The 19,910-nt window shown below is 36.1% G+C and overlaps 1 protein-coding gene across 7 annotated transcripts in view; it reads right to left on the reverse strand.

Annotated features, from left to right (window-relative positions):
* CUL2 (cullin 2) overlaps positions 1 to 18,710 on the reverse strand; it is a 111,560-nt gene extending 92,850 nt beyond the window's left edge. Inside the window, exons 1-3 of one of the 7 annotated variants that reach the window (XM_054582317.1) lie at positions 18,329 to 18,485; positions 6,877 to 6,965; positions 1,631 to 1,728 (exon numbers count right to left, since the gene is read on the reverse strand). The gene's annotated coding sequence lies outside the window, so the exon portion shown is untranslated. Of the gene's footprint in view, positions 1 to 1,630; positions 1,729 to 6,876; positions 6,966 to 14,133; positions 14,199 to 18,043; positions 18,152 to 18,328; positions 18,486 to 18,561 lie in introns of those variants that run through there. The other 6 variants (XM_054582318.1, XM_054582316.1, XM_054582314.1 and 3 more) reach the window with 6 other exon arrangements.
* Between the last annotated feature and the right edge of the window lie 1,200 nt (positions 18,711 to 19,910).

The following is a 19,910-nucleotide window of genomic DNA, read 5'->3' on the forward strand; positions in this document are numbered from 1 at the left end:
AAATAGCATTTCATATGGGGAGAAAGTGAAGTTACTAGCAACAGAGGGAGTGCCAGGAGACAGCTTCCTCCCGGGCAAATCTCCAGAGGCCAGGCAACAGCACTGCCCCCTCTCCGAGCCCTCCTGCACACAGAGTCACAAAGCAGTGAAATGGGTTGCCCTGCTCTGGCAATTGCCTGAGGCTCCACCCCACACAATTTACAGGTGCCTTTTCTACATTAGGCCACGCTACTAAGACAGGGAGTCAAAGTGGCTCTACCTAATACATAGAAACAAACACAGGGACGCTGCCAAATTGAGGAGACAAAGAAGCATGTCCCAAATTAAAGAAAATAAAAAAAAATCCAGAAAAAGAACTAAACAAAATGAAGACAAGCAACCCAGCACATGCAGAGTTCAAAACACTGGTTATCAGGATGCTCAAGGAACTCACTGCATACTACAACAGCATAAAAAAGACCCAGGCACAAATAAAGGCTGCCCCAAGTGAAATACAGAAAAATCTACAGGGAACAAACAGTGGAGGGAATAAACCTGAGAATCAAATCAATGATTTGGAACATAAGGAAGAAAAGAGCATTCAACCAGAACAAGAAGAAGAAAAAAAGAATTCCAAAACACAAAGATAGAATAAGGAGCCTCTGGGACATCTCCAAACGTAACAACATCCAAATCATAGGGGTGCCAGAAGAAGAAGAGGAAGAACAAGAAATTGAAAACTTATTTGAAAAAATAATAAACGAAAACTTACCTAAATTGATAAAGGAAATGGACATACAAGTCCAGGAAGCACAGAGAGTCCCAAACAAGTTGGACCCAAAGAGGTCCATACCAAGACACATTATAATTAAAATGCCAAAGGTAAAAGATAGAGAATCTTAAATACAGCAAGAGAAAAGCCAATAGTTACCTGCAAAGGAGTTCCCATAAGACTGTCAGCTGATTTCTCAAAAGAAACTTTGCAGGCTAGAAGGGACTGGCAAGAAGTAGTCACAGTGATAAAAAGCAAGGACCTACAACCTGGACTACTCTAGCTAGCAAAACTATCATTTAGAATTGAAGGGTAGATAAAGTGCTTCCCAGACAAGGTAAAACTAAAGGAGTTCATCATCATCGCCAAGCCATTATTACATGAATTGTTAAAGGAAACTATGTAAGAATAAGAAAATCAAAACTATGAGCATTAAAATGGCAACAAATTCACAACTATCAACAACTGAATCTAAAAAACAAACTAAGCAAAGAAGCAGAACAGGTACAGAATCAGAGATATGTAGATCAATTGGAGGGTTATCAGCGGGAAGGGGGTTGGAGAGAATGGGGGAAAGGTACAGAGATTAAGTAGTACAAATTGGTAGGTACAATATAGAGAAGGGAACATTAAGAACAGTATAGGAAATGGAGAAGCCAAAATACTTATATCCGTGACCCACAGACATGAACTAAGGAGGGGGAATACGGGAGGGAATGGGGGTATCAAGAGGAGGGTGGTAAAAGAGGGAAAACTGGGGCAACTGTGATAGCATAATCAATAAAATATGTATTTTTTTTAAAAAAGAAACTTTCCTGAGCCCACTTAAGCTAGATCAGTTAACCTGTCTTACATATTACATGAGAACTCTGTGCTTACCTCTACTGTAATTATCTGAGTATTTCTTCAGGGTTGGGACTACTGTGTAATTGTATAACAAAAAGTTGGCAATGTCTCCTTCACATGACTTTTCTCTCCTTAAAGAAATGGGATAATATTATACACATTGGTTAATATTATTTTAATAGGTGCAGATTAATCACCATCACTGGCTTCTCTGCTGACACCTACAGATTTATGGTAGAATAGGTACATGTGTAGTGATAATCCATTCTTGGATGAAACATATGGAAAACAAGGTGAGAGAAGCACAAACCCAGTGAAATACACTAAAATTTAACAAACCAACAGCAGGAAGTATGCTGAAATTGTCTATTAAATTCTCTGCTTGCCCAATGAGAAAGCACATATAACTAAAAAATGTAGTTCAAAATCTCGCATTACCACAATTTCCTCTAGTTTTCTTCTGAGTTACACTCATGAGATGTTGGGGTTTTTAACACTTAGACACATAGGTACTATGTCTGAGGTGGCTGAGTGTTATGGACACTAAAAATAAATCACAGGTCTAAGTATTTTTAAAAGACAAAATAAAAATTGATGTTTAATTACATTTCCAGATAACATGTCAATATTAATTATAATATTTTGAAATTTTTCCTCATATCTGAAAATGATTTGTAGATTAGATTTTCTCATTAGAGCACCATTTCTAAATACTGTCAATAATAGAAACTTTAATTACAAAAGTGATTTATATAAACAAAGAGTTACCATATGACCCAGCAATTCAAACTCCTAGATATAAACCCAAGAGAAAACAGGTTTGCACAAAAACTTGTACACAGATGTTCGCAGCAGCATTATTCATAAAGGCCAAAAAGTGGAAATAACTCAAATGTCTATCAATTAATAAATGGATAAACAGAATATAGTATATCCTTCCAAAGGATTATGCTGCTGCAATACAGGGAATAAAGCACTGACAGATGCTATAACATGGGTGAACCTCAAAAAATACTATACTTGGAGAATGAAGTTGGTCACACAAGAACACATGTTGTATTATTCCATTACAGAATAGGTTGATCTGTAGAGACAGAAAAGTGTTTTAGTGGTTGCCAACAGCTAGGGGACTTGAGGGGAAATGGAAAGAAAACTGCTACAGATGATAAAAATGTTCTAAAATTGCTAGTCATGATGGTTGCACAACTCTTTTAAGTGTACTAAAAACCAATGAATTTTAGATTTCAAATGGGTACACTGGATAGTAGTTGAAGTACATCTCAATAAAGCTGTTATATATTTAAAAACTGAAATAAAAGTTCTATCAAAAATTTTAGAGCAATTTAATGAGGGGAGGGAAGAAAAGGTACATTTACATATTTGTAAATTCTGAAATCTCAGTCTCCATTTCACTCCTGTCTCTACTCACCAGTTCTCCCCAGCAGAGGTAATACATATTGTGCCTGGGTATATTTTACACATATATATGATTTGTTATCCCCCCCTTTTATTCAATTACTTATATACATGATCTTTTTCATCTGTTCTATATAAATGGTATTGTGCTACTCAATAGTATATTCACTTAGTATATTTGGGAAGTATTCCATTATTAATACATGAGGATTTCTTTACTCTTAGTATTTTATTGTTTGCCAGTATCTAGATCCATTCTACTATGTTTGATATGACATACGAGTTCCCCAAAATTAAAATGCTTAGTTTAATATCAGTAATTTTGAGTTAAATATTTAAAAATGGACTAGTAAGCTCTTTTTACATAGACATTAACAAGGTTTCCTTATAAATATTTTGATAACAATTTAAGTACACCTGCTATACATATTTATTGATGAGAAGGAAACTGCAATATTATCATTATCTTTACCATTTATTAAATGCCTTCTGTATGCCCTTCATGCTATATATATCATATATACAAGCATTACTAATGCCCAACCTGCAGGTCAGCCATTTGGTCTGTTGAAAACTACTGAAAAAATAATCAGATTTTTTCAATAAATTATGCACACACATAAGAGACAAGGAAAGGAGAAAAAGGGGGAGGAAGAGATATATTGAGGAGGAATCAAACTAAAATAAATTTAAAAGGGTATTAATCAATCACTGTGATTGATCTTATTTGGATATAGATTTAATATTTTTAAAAAATTATATTTATGATACCCCTATTGTTTTTCAACATTGATGGGTATTTGATGACTTTAAAGAATTTTTTTTTTAAGATTTTATTTATTTATTATTTTTAGAGACAGGGGAAAGGAGGGAGAAAGGGAGGGAAAGAAACATCAATGTGTGAGAGAAACATCAACTGGTTACCTCTCACAGGCCCCCCCAACTGGAACCTGGCCTGCAACCCAGACATGTGCCCTGACCCAGAATTCAACTGACAACCTTTTGATTTACAGTGTGATGCCCAACCCACAGAGTCACACTAGTCAGGGCTAAAGAATTAACTTTTAGAATGATACTTATAAAATGAGTCTTATTTTAAGTCAGAGTTCTTCTCTGTTAGGGACACATTCTAAATTATTTATAAATGATATTAAATGTTGAAATTTGATTTAAAATTAAATAGCTTGCTTATGAATAGATAATCATTGGGGATAAGTGACAAGTACATAAGGATTTATTATACTACTCATTTTTTCTAATAGGTTTGCAATTTTCCAAAGTAAAAGGGTAAAAAAAACCCATCATGAATAGTTTCATAAATATTAGGGGAATTAAGTAGATAAAAAAATTAGAAAGCTAAGAAAAGAGTATTATCCTAATAGGTCTAATATTCAATCACTAGAAATTAGAGACAATATTATTAAAAATATCTATATCTACATAAGCATGTCCAAACCTATAGAGAATTTCTATAGAAATTTATGTGAGTTGAACAGAGGATACACACGGAAGCAATATCTCAAGAGACTTAAAAAATGTTTCAGAGAATAATATTTTGCAGGGTTTTTTAATGCAGCTGAGATTAAGGAGGGAACATAGGAATATTACATTAATGTGGGAGAAAACAAGGCAGGTATCAGATTAACTTGAAGATTATATGTCCTTTAAGATGTACAAAGTGCCTAGTGTAAAAACATTCTTGGGGATGTGAAGTACAGCATAGTATAATTATACTATTATATAATTAATTAATATAATTAATTAATAATATAATTAATAATAATAATATAATAAGTATGTATGGTGTTAGATAGGTACTCAAATTAGGGTGATCACTTCAGAAGTTATAGAAATTTCTAATCACTATGTTGTACCCCTGAAACTAATATAACATATATCAACTGTAATTGAAATTTTTAAATTGTTAATAAAAGGATTATGTGCTCTCTTAAGGGAGGGCATGCTTTACAATCAGGGGTCAGATGAATGGCATTTCAAAGGTATGTTAATCTAGATGAACAAAAACAATGGACAGGGCTTACTTTAAAGTAAAGATAAGCCTTTTACTAAAGAAGTTAAGTGGAATCTAATCGACCAAACAAATAAGCAAGAAAAATATAACCAGCAACACTGAAAGAAAAAAACAAACCCACAGTAGCCAGAGGGGAGTAACCACAGTAACAGGGTAAAGAAGAGGAAGGGTCAATTCAAGGAGTATGTATAAAGGACCCATGGACCAAGCCAAAGTGGAGAAGGATTGAGGGTCGGAGCGACAGGGGAAAGAGGAGGTGGGAAAATGGAGACAACTGTACTTAAACAATAAAAAAATAAATTTAAAAAAAAACTGAAAAAAAAAGTTATTTGCCTGGGGCATCACAAACCACCATGACCTGCCCAGTTAGGAATTTATGGTTAGATCACCCTGTGAGGTTACTTTTCATAGAAACCCTTTTTCATCTACACATCCCAGAACTGAAGAACATGAGTTTTCCAATTTAAAAGGGCCTACTCAATACCCAGAATTTTTTATCATAAAATAAATAACAAGGCACTTCTGATCTATTAAAATACTTGGGATAAAGATTTCAAAGGTTTCCAGAAAAGAAAAACATGTTACAACAGATTAGAAATTGGAAAGTCTTTAAATTTCTTAATAGCAACACTGGAAGCTAGAAGGTAATATAAAGCAACTCCTTTAAAATTTTTGGGGAAAATAACTAATCACCTATAATTTTCCACCAAAAGTGATAGCAAATAATTGTCCAATGCAGCCTTTTTTTCCTCAGGAAAATGGAATAGATTACCAGGAGGAATGGAACCAAGAAGGATTTGAGATCCGAGAAACAGAAGAGAAAGGCACAGGAATTTTTCAGAACAGCAGCTATGCGGATTTTAAAAACAAGTTGTCCAGATAAACATAGAAGAACAAAGGGCTCCAGGAGAGTTATCTCCAAGAAAAGGGGAGGGGGAAGGCAGAGAATAACAGATTGTTTCAGGGGTCAACAAACTTTTCCTATAAAGCGCTAGATAAATATTTAATTTTTTAATTGAATTTATTAGGGTGACACTGGTTAATAAAATTATATAGGTTTCAGGTATACTATTCTATAACACATCATCGGTATACTATATTTTCACCACCCCAAGTCAAGTCTCTTTCCATCACCATTTATCACCCCTATACTCTCTTCTACCTCCCCCAAGACAGTAAAAATTTTAAGCTTTGAAAACCATGCAGTCTCTGTTACAACTACTCAATTCTATTACTGTAGCACAAAAGCAACCATAGACAATAAGCAAATGAATGGGCATGGTTGTGTTCCATTGAAACTTTATTTACAAAAACCAATACAAAACAAAACAAAGAGAGAGAAGAATTGGGCCCCTGACCCATATTTTACCTGGACCCTTCCCACTCCTCCTCCAGCACTGCTTGGCATGTTTGACCAATGAAAGCAGTGGCATCTCTGGTAAGGATAATTTAGGTAGATTACATTAAAACCTAAGCAAAGAATTAAGCACATATCTCCTAGCTAAAACAAAAAGCCTGGCCCATTAAAAAGTATAAAAAATTAGACATCATCAAAATTTAAAACTCTAGTCTTGGAATAATATTTGTAAGAAAATAATAAATACATAGTAAATATAGTGAGTTATCACTTATAAAGCTAGTAGGAAGATTAAAAAACAAAGTAGTAAAAATAACCGTAACTACAATAATTTATTAAGGGATACACAAAATAAAAGATGTAAAGTGTGACATCAAAAAACATAAAACGGCCCTTGCTGGTATGACTCAGTTGGTGGGGTATCAACCCTCACAGCAAAAGGTCGCTGGTTCAATTCCCAGTCAAAGTACATACCTGGGTTGTGGCGATGCAGGTTTAGGGGCATGTGGAAGAGGCAACCGATTGATGTCTCTTCCTCTCTTTCTCCCTATTTTCCCATCTCTCTAAATAAATAAATAAATAAAATCTTTTACACACACACACACACACACCCCTCTCAATTTGTAATGCAAAGGTAGAAAAAGTAAAAATGCACAGCATTTGAGAGCATTCCATCTTAAATCATTATCAACTTAAAATAGACTATTATAAGTTGTTATATGTAAGCCTCAAGACAACCACAAAGCAAATACCTGTAGTAGATACACAAAAAATAAACAGAAAGGACTCTAAGCATATCACTGAAGAAAGTCATCAAACCACAAAGAAGAGTAAAGAAGAAATAGACAGGATCTACAAAATAACCAGAAAACAATAAGCAAAACAGCAGTAAGTACATACCTATCAGTAATTCCTTAAATGTAAGTGGACTAAATTCTCCAATCAAAAGGTATAAAGTGGCTGAATAGATTAAAAAAAAAAAAAAAAAAAAAAAAAAGGACTCATCTATGCGCTGCCTACAATACGTAAGGACATATACAGACTAAAAGTGAAAGGATGGAAAAAGATATTCTATGCAAATAGAAACTAAAAGAAAGCTGTGGTAGCTATAGCTGTATCAGAAAAAGTAGGCTTTGAAACAAAAACTATAATAAGAGACAAAGAAGGGGTCTTGATGATAAAGAGGCCAATCCAAACAGAGAATATCATATTTGTAAATATACATTCGCCCAACATAGGAATGCCTAATATGTAAAGGAAATATGAACAGACCTAAAGGATGAAAAAGACAGCATTACAATAAGAGGAGGGGACTTTAATACCCCACTAACACCAATGGATAGATCATCCAAACAGAAAATCACAAGGAAACATCAGCCTTAAATAACACACTATATCAGATAAACCTAACAGATACACAGAACATTCCATCCAAAAGCAACACAATACATATGCCTCTCAAATGTACACAGCAACATTCTCCAGGACAGATAATATATTAAGCCATAAAAAAAGTCTTAATAAACTTGAGAAAACCAGAATCATATCAAGCATCTTCTCTACCACAATGGTGAGAAACTAGACATGAATTACAAGAAGAAAACACAAAATCACAAAAACAGGTTTGGCAAAAATAGGTTGACAGTTGTGAGCATGCAAAACACTTTACTCTTTTCAATTAATAAAGCTATGTGGAAATTAAACAACACGCTACTGAGTGACCAACTGGTCAAAGAAGGAATAAAAAAAAATTTTAAACTATTTTATACCAAAATTTATGGGCTACAGCAAAAGCTGTGCTGAGAGAGAAGTTCATAGTGCTATATACCTACATCAAGAAAACAAAACAAAAAATCTCAAATAAACCTAACTTCACACCTCAAGGAACTAGAAAAGGAACAAAGCCCAACGTTAGTACAAAGAAGAAAAATACAAAGATCACAGGAGAAATAAATGACATAGAGACTTAGAAGAAAACAGAAAAGATCAATGAAACTAAGAGGTGATTTTTTGAAAAGATAAACAAAATTGACAAACCTCTGGCTCAAAATCCACAAACTTTTTGCTAAACTCAACAAGAACAAAAGAGAGGACTCGAACAAATAAAATCAGAAATGAAGGAGACATTACAAATGATAGCACAGAAATACAATTACATGCCAACAATTTTGACACCCCAGAAAAAATGGATCAATTCCTAGAAACATAGAACCTACCAAGACTGACTCATGAAGAAACAGAAAATCTGAACAAACTGATTACTAAAGAGGTTGCCTCAGGAATCAAAAACCTCCCAACAAACAAAAATGTAGGATGAGATGACTTTACTGGTGAAGTTTACCAAACATTCAAGAAATTAATACAAATACTCTTCAAACTCTTCCAAAAAATAGAAGAGGAAGAAACATTTCCAAACTCTTTTCATAAGGCCAGCTCTGTCCTCGCTGGTGTGGCTCAGTGGACTGAGTGTCATCCTGCAAACCGAGAGACTGACAATTTGATTCCCAGTCAGGACACAAAAAGGACTCATCTATGCGCTGCCTACAATACGTAAGGACATATACAGACTAAAAGTGAAAGGATGGAAAAAGATATTCTATGCAAACAGAAACCAAAAGAAAGCTGTGGTAGCTATAGCTGTATCAGAAAAAATAGGGTAGCGGCCCAGGTCCCCAGCTGGGGGTGTATAAGAAGCAAGTGATTGATGTATCCCTCATTCATCAATGTTTCTATCCCTCTCTTTCTTCCTCCCTTCTCCCCTCCAAAAGTAAATTAAAATCTTTAAAAAAAAGAAAAAAAGGCCAGCACTACCCTGACACATAAACTAGCCAAGGATGCCTCAAGAACAGACAGTTTTAGGTCTACATTCCCAATGAACATAGATGCAAAAAATCAACAAAATATTAGCAAACATGCCCTGGCTTGGCTGGTGAGGCTCAGCTGGTTGGGCATCATCTGCAAACTGAAAGGCTGCGGGTTCAATTCCCAGTCAGGGTATATGCCTCAGCTGAAGATTTGGTCGCTGGCTAGGGAACTAATCAATGTTTCTCTCACATTGATGTTTCTCTTCCTCTCTTTCTCATTCCCCTTCCCCCCTCTCTAAAATACATTAGCAAACCAGATTCAACAACATTAAACAGATCATACACCATAATCAAGTGGTATTTATTCCAGGGAAACAAGGATTTATTCAACATGATCTACCACATTAACAAAGGGGTAAAACATTAATCATTTGAATAAAAATCAAATGATTGTCTCAGTATGCAGAACAAGAATGACAAAATTCAACATTCTTTTATGATAAAAACTCTGAACAAAGTGGGTATAGAGGGAACATATCCCAACATAATAAGGTAATATAACACAAACCCTTTATTACCATCCTATACTCTCCCCACTATTATTCAACATCATATTGGAAATCCTAGCTAGAGCAATTAAGCAAGAAAAATGAAAGGTACTAGAATCAGAAAAAAAGAAGTAAAGCTGTCACTATTTGTAGATGACATGATATTATATACAAAAACCCTAAAGACTCCACAAAAATACTGTTAGAATAATCGACGTAAAGTTGCACAATACAACATCAATATATAAAAAACAGCCATATTTCTATAATCAATAATGAAATATCAGAAAGAGAAATTAAGAAAACAATCCCATTTACAACTGCATCAAAAAGAATAAAACACTTAACAAATTTAAACAAGACGGTGAAAGAGTGGTAAATGAAAATTATGTAGTTAATAAAGAGTTATTATTTTATTTAAAACTCTGTAATTGAACAATTATGATGATGGTAAAGAATTGGCAAAATACATCCTGCTCAGGGTTCCTCCTATGGGAAAATGTTAACCATATTGCATTATGTATATTATCTCATTAATTGCTCAGAATAACCCTATAATGGCAACTCTTCTCCCTGTTTCAAAGATGAGAGACTGACATTTAGAAAATTAGGGTGAAATACACAGAACTCTGAACTACCAAACCTGGAATTCAAACTGGATCTATCTGGCTTCAACACAAAGCTCTTACTGCTCTGTACTGCATTTTTATTATTCACCACTGGAGAAACCAAAGTTGGCTCAGAAGAAATGGATGGACGAATAGTGCAAGTGCAGCTTTCTAGAAGGCAAGTCACAACCAAAAAGCTGAATGTCTCAGGGGGGCCATGGAAGTTTCTACTAGATGTCAATATATCGCCTCTCCCTCCAAAAAAATTCTGGTCTCAAAATGAAGAGTCTGTGAGTCAAGAAACTTATCCTCTAAATTGGCTCTATTGATGACAATGTGATCTTAGACTTGTTGCTGTTTCATTTTCTCCATCTGCACAACATAAAAAAAGTATAAAAGACAATATTTATAAATATATTTCAGGTTTGCTAAACAATGTTAAGATGAGTTAGTATTACTTTCTAAACTCCTCTGTAATTTTAATTTTCAATCCATACTTTTGAACCAAGTGACAATTAAAACTATAATGTTGCTGAAATATTTATGTCTTCACTCTTCTCATATTTTACTCCTATATTACCTATTAAAAAGGCTCTCTTTCATTCCATTTTTCTCATACGCAGTTTAGTCAATGTTTATCTGAGTTAGGGAAAAATGCAATCCCTTTCATCATCCAGCCATACAAGTTCCTTCATCTTTGATTATCTTCTTCATGTTTGTCTTTTTATCCCTCTAAAAATTAAATTCGAAACTAGTCAGATGTAGCTATCTCTAAGTGCCAAAATTAAGCTATGTATGAATAATCCATGTTAAGTACATTTTCCTTACTTACACTATATACAAAAATTCATTCAAAATAGACCAAAGACCTATAATTAAGAGCTAAAACTATAAAATTCTTAGGAAAAAACACAGGGAAGCTTTGTGACATTGTATTTAGAAATAATTTCTTGGATGTGATTCCAAAAACACAGGCAGCAAAAGAAAACACAGACAAATTGGTCTTCACCAAAATTTAAAACTTTCAAGCATCAAAGGTCACTACCAACAGAGAAAAATGACAACCCTCAGAATAGGAGAAAATTTTTGCAAATCACATATCTGACAAGAATACACAAAGAGCTATACCTCAACAACAACAAAATCAACTTAAAAGTAGGCAAAAGACTTGAACAGACATCTCCAAGGATATACAAATGGACAACAAGCACAAGAAAAGATGATCATCACTAGTCATTAGGGAAATGTAAATCCAAACCCCAAGAAGATACCACTTCACACCCAGTTAAGATAGCTATTATCAAAACAAACAAAAAAATGGAAAATAACTAATGTTGAAGAAAGTGTGGAGAACTTTGAACCCTTGCCCACTGCTGGCAGGAATGTACCATGGTGCAGCCACTATGGCAAAGAGCTTAGCAGGTCCTCAAAAAGCTAAACATAAAATTACCAGATGCATCCAGCAACTGCACTCCTAGGTATTTACCCAAAGGAATTGAAAGCAGACTGGAAAAGATACTTGTGCTCCAATGTTCATTGCAGCATTACTTACAATAGCCAAAAGGTGGAAACAACTCAAGTGCCCATCAACAGAAGAATGAATAAGCAAAATGTGGCATATACCTAAATGGAACACGATTCTGTCACCAAAAAAAAAAAAAGGTTAATACATGCTACATCATGGATAAACCTTGAAAATATTATGTCAAATCAAATAAGCCAGATAGAAAGCACAAATATTTTATGATGCCAAGACTAGGCAAATCCATAAAGATAAAAAGTAGATTACAAGTTGCCAGGTGCTAACAAAACGGGAAATAAGGAGTTATTGCTTAATGGTTGCAGTTTCTATTTAGGGTAATGAAAAAAATTTGGAAACACATAATGGTAATGGAGACATTGTGAGTGCAATTAATGCCAGTGAACTGTACACTTAAAATGGTTAAATAAGTTTTATGTTATGCGTATTTTACCACAATTTTAAAAACTACAAAACAAAGACCATCCTAATTTTTTTTTTGGGGGGGGTAAATTCTGTCCTTCTTCTAAGTTCTTAAGTGGACAACAAAGTTCTGATGCAGAGATATCCATATTTCAGTGCAAAGTGCTCTCTAAAAAACTTTAAATGGATGATTACTAATCAAAACAATACTTAGAACTATGAAGACAAAATGTCATTATTTTTAGTTCAGACAGAACAAATAAAACAAATACTTTTTGATAAAAATTTTTTAAGGCTGAGAACTACTTGACGATCTTTTCCTTGTTGTAACATTTTATTCATTATTCTGATAACTTCATAGTACTTACGTAATTATTATGACTATTACAAAAGTAAGGTCTATTTCTCACTATCAGAAACTAGTAGTTATAAATCAAGGTGGATGGGTAGCATAAACTATAGTGTTTGACTGGCTTGAGAGTTATCAGTATGAACTCCTGGTTTTTAATACAAATACACAGATTAAAAGATATAGAAATAAACATAGATGTTTATGTGTGCATGGATTAGGGATTAGTATACATATATATATTTCTAGTCTGTCACTGAGAGGGCCTAGGAGCAATGATATCCCAGTGACAATGAGCATACATAGCATCCAGATCTTGGTTTCTAAATAACATTCTCCAATAGAAGAAATCAGAGCTCCTTGGAGAACTGATTGATTCCAGGGCTGCAGCAGAGAAAATATAAGATCTCAAAGAAGATGGAGCATGCTAAAAAGACAGAGCCAACCTGAAGGCTATAGCTGGAACAATTTGAACAACAAAATAAATAATGACAGTATTAGATTATAAGCAATAGAATAAAACAAATATCTGTAACTCAGTACTGATATAAACAAATTACTGAATAAATAACTATGGCAAGGGGACAGTTCTTCCTTATAGAAAAATTCCATTAAGTGTAGAAGGAAATGAGAAAAATATGAAATCACCATCAGACAAACCTCTCTATAATTCTAACAGGCAAGATCTACCAAAGAATGCTACAATGAGTGGGTAAGAGTTTGAGGAGATATCTGCATAGTTACAAAGAATCTCCAAGATAGCTAGTATTTACAAAGAGAAAAATATTTAGTAACTTTACAAGTAGAGAAATTTAACAGACATGACCTTTACCAAATGAGAATATAATCTCTAATACAATATGATGACATCCTGTACCCTGTGATATGATGCACTGAGTAGGATGCAACATCATTTGTGTAGTATTTTTCCAAAAGTGCCTAACCTCAATCTAATAATTAGAAAACATCAAAAACAAATTAAGACACATTCTACAAAATAACTTATCACACTCATCACAGGTGTGACAGTCATGAGCGATAAAAGACTGTCAAGGATTGGACAATTAAATGCCATGTCTAATCTTGGATTGATTGAATCCTAACACAGAAAACAGACACTAGTGGAAAAATTGGTGAGATTCAAATAAGGTCTGTGATTTCGTTAATAGTATTGTACCGCTGCTGATTTCCTGGTTTTGATCATTGTATTCTGGTTATGTAAGTTGTTAACATTAAGGAAAGCTGGGTGAAGAGTATACGTGAGCTCTCTGTACCAATTTTTGCAACTTCTCTGTAAGTATAAAATTTCAAAAAGAATTTTTTTCATGTTTTTAGGTATTCTGTACTTCTATATCCTTCAACTGCATTAAAACAAAGTTGAGAAAATCAGGAACTATTTATTCAGCATAAATCTAACATTTCAATATTTTAAAAGCAGCCTACATTAGAACAAGACTTAAGTCATTGAATTCATACTTACTAAATATTTCCTATATTCCAGACCTCTACCAGGTGCTAGAAATGTTGCCCTCAAGAAGCTTACAGCTGATAAAAGAAACAAAAATGATAAACTGTCAACCCGATTAATGAAAAATTCTGACACATACAGACTATAATCTAATGATTAAATAACAACAGTAACACCACTTACAATGTTGAAGTGTATAAATGAAAATCCTTTGGATAATTAAATCTTCAAATAGGACATTTACAGAGTTTAAGTAAGCTTAACAAACTCACCACATATTTCATACAGTGGTCTTACATGTAATAATTAGTGTCTAATGCTTCAGAAAGTACTATTAAATATTTTCTATCAAAGGTTTTATTTCTCCGATGTAGAAACTAGCTGCTTACTTTAACCTCAGTCAAAAAAATAATAAAAGAGAGGTAACAATAATAAATATAATCACAAAAATGAAACTGAAGTTCTTAAATCAAGAACAACCTCAGCAAAAAAATACAGGCAGATCAATTATATAGAGAGTACCTGGCTAAAGACTAACTGAAAATCACAATGCTATCCAATACAGAAAGTATTACAAATTCACTGAAGAACACAGTATGAGTTAGCATTTTTAATTCTTCAAAGCAATAATGCTTAAAGCAACTTAAAGATAACATTCTATCTACCCTCTCTCCAGGTGACTCAATCAACAGGGTTCAACTGCATCCCAAAAGTCATTGCAGATGCTAACATTATGATCCTCACACTAGTCCTCTAAGTTTGAAGAATCAAAGGAACTGCATGGTTCCAGTACCTATAATAGGCCTTTACAAATCAAAGTAGTAACATAGGATGAATCTACATATTAAAGAAAGTAACAAAAGGATTGTGCTAACATCTGCTATGTAGTAGAAACATTACTGTTAAGATTCAAACCCAAGCAAGGAACTAGATCACTCTGAATAGATACTGTGATTAACTGATAACTGATTGAGAATTCAGTCATACATCTCAAGTAGCAATAACTTGTTATAAATCTCATGAGAACATTCCAAATTTCTGCTTGTTTTTCCCAGATTTAACTTTAGCCAATCAAAAAGTCTTCAAAATATTAAGATTCAGCCTGGTCCTGTCAATTCACCTGAATTTCACCGACAGTACATACATAAAAACAGTTTTCAGTAATAACCAAATAATTTTCTAGCATATAAAAAGGACAGATAAGAAAGGGGGAACAATAGAAACAATGCAAACTTTTGTTTAAAAAGTCTGGCAGGCCCTCACTGGTGTGTCTCAGTAGGTTAGGTGTCTTCCTGCAAACCAAAAGGTCTCTGATTCAATTCCCAGTCAGGTCCCTGGCTGGGGGTGTGCGAGAGACAACTGATCAATGTTTCTTTCCTTCTCTTTCTCCCTCCCTTCTCTTCTAAAAATAAATTATAAAAATCTAAAAAAAAAAAAAACAGTCTCATGAAAAGCTCTTTTAACCACCACATATCCATAGGTCACTGGGCAAAGACCAAATCAGAAATTTTTGCCATGATCCATGACTTTCTCCAGTTTTCTACATTCTTTACTTAGAATTGGTCCCATCTTGTTTCATAACTTTTAAATACTGTTGAATACTCTAAAATGTACAAGCTGGCAAAGTGCGTGAAGTATGCTACCACTTTTCAAAGTGGGGATGAAAAAATATATACACACACACATATTTGCTTGCATGTGCACAAAGTATATCTTTGGAAGTACTACATGTAAGAAAACACTTAACATTGTGTGGCTCCAACCAAAACTGGGTGATGGAAGACAAAAAATAGAGATTTTCATTCTATTCCTCATCAAACATTTTAAATTTTGAATCATGTGAATGTAGTTTTTATTCAAAACATAAATAAGCCAACACATAAATGCTGATGATTCCCCATCTCTTTCTCTCCTCACCAGATTTATGTCCCATTAAGGTAGAGATTTTTTAATCTATTTTCTCACTACTATAATCCCACTGCAATTTGTTGAATAAATGACTCCTTAACCTTTCCACTAAATTCCAGACATGTATATCCAATTGCCTACTTCTCACATCTGCTTGAACATCTAACAGTTTCTACTTAACATGTCCAATTCTACCCTATCCCCATATAACACCTGCTTCCTTCAACTTCCCCATTTCAAAGCATGGCCATCACCATCCTCCAGCTGAAGCCCAAAACCTGGGAATCACCCGTCCCAACCAGCTGCACCTCCATCCAAACCACCAGTCCAATAAATATCTTTAATTCCAAAATATATCTCAAAACCTTTTTTACTTGTCTCTAATGTTCCAGTCACTACACAGCCTGCCACAGCCTTCTTCTCACTGGTCTCCCTGCTTCCTTTTTCCCATTATCCCATCTCCTCCACAGTCAGACTGTAAATCAGGCCCTACCACTCCCAGCTTTCCAATAATTCCAATAGCTTTTCCATGTACTTTAAAAATAAAAGCCAAATGCCTTAGGACAATAAGACCTCACGTGATCTGGCCTCTGGCTGTGACCTTCTTATCTTTCACAAGAGCCTTCTCTGAGCTTCTTTCAGTTCGCTGAACCCAAGCTTGATACTACCTCTGAGCATTTCCATTAGTTGTTCCCTCTGACAGGAACCCTTCTTTCAGGTTTCCAAAGGCTAAATAGCCTCTCACTTTTCAAACATCAGGTCAAAGTTCATTTCAGACAGGTCTTTCCTGACCACAGCATCAAAAGTAGTCACCCAGTCACTACCACAACTCCCTATTTTATCTCCTTTATAGCATAATTCTCTAAAACTATTTTTACTTATAGTCTCTCTCTCTCTCTCTCTCTCTCTCTCTCTCTCTCGCTCTCCCCCCCCCCCTTCGTCCCCCACCAACAGAACTTAAACTCCAGGAGGGCAGGAGCTTCAGTGTCTTATGCTTGGCATAAGAACCAGGTACTTAATAAATATTTAACTGATAGATAAGACAAAACTGACTTTAAAGAAGTCCACCATACTTAATTTAGTGACAGGCTGGTAAGAATAAAGGACATGGATAGATAAGCTAATTTCACAGTTTTAAAACACTGGAAATCAGCAGAGTGTAGAGGGTGAAGGAAGAGTATTTCAGATGCATGTGAACACTGAAACACATAGAAAAGGTATTTTTCACACATCACGTGCATGCACACTGCAGAAATGTTCCCGCAACCTGTAAACAATACCTAAAAAAATCATTTTAAAGGAAAACTCAAAACACTGTGTACGTCTGTTATTTCACCTGTGATTCTTTTGGAAGGCTCTTCCAAACATGAGAGTTTAGGCAAAAGAGGCAAAGTATACTTAGTCTGCTCATTTGTCTGCCTTGGAAAGGAGTGTGAACTGAGACAATCTTTTGGGTGTTTTAAAATGTCTACTATGTAGTCCGTAGTCAATCTGAACAAAGTCATTACTTCCTATAGTTTACTATTAATGTTGGTTTGGGACAGGTCTAGTTAAAAGATTTTTATAGTGTAAAGTCAATGAGTCTATAGCGCACGTTAACAGTTTACATCTTATTGTCTTCAAAATTTAAACTTCCAAAGTACTGTCTTTCAACTCGTAATAGTAATCCATGAGGGAAATAATAAGGCTTAACAATAAGTGTGTAATTCACAGATGTTTTATTTACATGCATGTATTTGTGGGATGGTAAAGAATGGTCTTGTCTCCCTAAGTGTGTAAATGCTGTAGAGAGTCTAAGGATCTTATTTCACCAAACCCTAAGTGTTGAGACAGGCTACCATGTACATATGCTACTTCTCCCCATAGCTCTCAATCCTCGTTATCTGAGGAAACAAAAGTGGAAATACTGGTGGTAAGGATGTAAGAGATCGATGCCGCCCCCACTGCCAAATACACGGAGATATGTGTCTCCGTGAGCACGTAAATAAGCCGATGAATACACGCACTCTCTCACCTTCCTTCCTTCGGAGGAAAATGGGGCCGAGGGAGGGGCGGCCAAAGCCAGGTTGGGGAGGCCCAGAATCCAGTCCAGGGAGGGTGGCAGGGCTTAGGAGACAGCGCTCTGGGGAGCCGGGGACACTTACAGGACACCATCTTCCCCGGCCACCCGCTTTCCCCCTCTCCCCTCCCCCCTCCTGGCCCCTAACTCCTTTCCTCCGCCCCATCCCCGCCACCCATCAACCGGGAAGGGAAGTTTCCCGGCGTCTGCAGCCGGCTCCCGGACCCTCAGCGGGGTTACCTTCTGCAGAAGCGGGACAAGGGACAGGGGACAGGGGAGGGGAGGCAGCCTGAAGGAATGAAAGACGAAGCCCCGGCGAAGAGGGTGGGCGGCGGTGGCTGTCACTCGCGTTCCCCTGCTCACAGCGCTGCCATTACTGTGCCCGCGGCCACCTCCCCGGCCGGCCGCCGCCACTCGCCCCGCAGACATGGGGGTGCGCGGCGAAGCCTGGGAGCCCGCTGCCCCACGCTCACCTGCCGCCGAGCGGAGACACAGAGAAGCTCGGACTAGACAGTAGCGGAGGGGGAAAGGACGGGCTGGTTAGGGATCCGTGAAACTACCGTCTTCCTGAGCACCCGGCTTTTCCCGCACAGACCCTCCGCGCTCCCCTTTGCACCGCCGCCGACGAACCCCCCTCGGAGAGCAGTGGTAGAGTCCACGTACGGCAAGCGCAAAGCGCCCGCTTTAGTGAAATTGCGACAGGCCGCGGAAAGCCCGGTCTGAAAGCGCTCGGTGTGCTGCGCCGTTCGCTGAGCTGGCGTCTCTGAACCCGACCAGTTTGGATCCTACATTTTAATAACAATATTTCAGGAACGCGTTTTCAGCAAAAGTATTTTCCTTTGAGTTGTTAAAGAACTATGTGAATATTTTCGGGCATCTCCATTTCCTTGCCATACACTTCCACCGGCTTTTTAAATAATCAGAAATATACTAGCAAAACTATTTTTCCTTCTGACATACTCCTTTTCTAGAGCGTTTTCATCTAAAGACAGATTGAGTCTTGACCACCGACTCCCCACCTCTGCATCATCGTATCAGTGTAAAGGGCTTTCCTCCCTCACAGTTTTAAACAGTAATGTTGACAACATATTAACTGTCACCTATAAACAGGACTGCAATGGAACAAAAGCCTGGTGTTATTCCTTATTTGTCTTTCACATCCACGAGTTCTCAGTGGTCAGTCTTGCCAGTTTTGGTCAGTTTTTCATTGGCACGTTTTGAGCCTTTCCCTTCCAACCCTTTCTTCAAATGACTTGCACCAATCCTTCAAGGCCCATTTGATATCCTGTCTCCTGATCTGATAAAAACAAACAAAACCCACCAGTCTTTCTCCTAATCTGCTTCTCGTGGCACTTGAAGTCTGTATCTTGAAGTCTGTTTTAATAAAATTATTGTATACTAAGTTCAATTCAACCGTTTGTTTCCATTATGACCTTTTTCTCACATTCTCCCTCTTTTAATTCTGTAATTATCAAATGGTGGTCCCCAGGCGTCAGGAAATCTGCAAGACTTCCTGGAGTCCCGAGGTTAAAAAAATCTTTATAATAATGCATGTTCTTTGTCTTTTTTTTTTTTTTATTGGGTTCACATTTGTACTGATGGTGTACAAAACAGTATTAATACTGCTGACACTGCCTTATCAGGAATCAAAAGGATGGCACAAAATCCTCTTACTGTTTGCTGCCACACCCCCCCTGGGTTTTGGGTTTTTTTAATTGATTTAGGAATATCCTTGATGAAGTAGTAAAGAGTATTAATTTTATAAATGCTGGCCCTTGTGTACACATCTTTCTAATATTCTCTGAGAAGAAATGGTAAGTAC

This window comes from Pteronotus mesoamericanus, unplaced genomic scaffold, assembly GCF_021234165.1.
Source record: "Pteronotus mesoamericanus isolate MK-2021 breed Mesoamerican mustached bat unplaced genomic scaffold, CSHL_Meso_final contig_69, whole genome shotgun sequence".
Classification (NCBI taxonomy): Eukaryota; Metazoa; Chordata; class Mammalia; order Chiroptera; family Mormoopidae; genus Pteronotus; species Pteronotus mesoamericanus.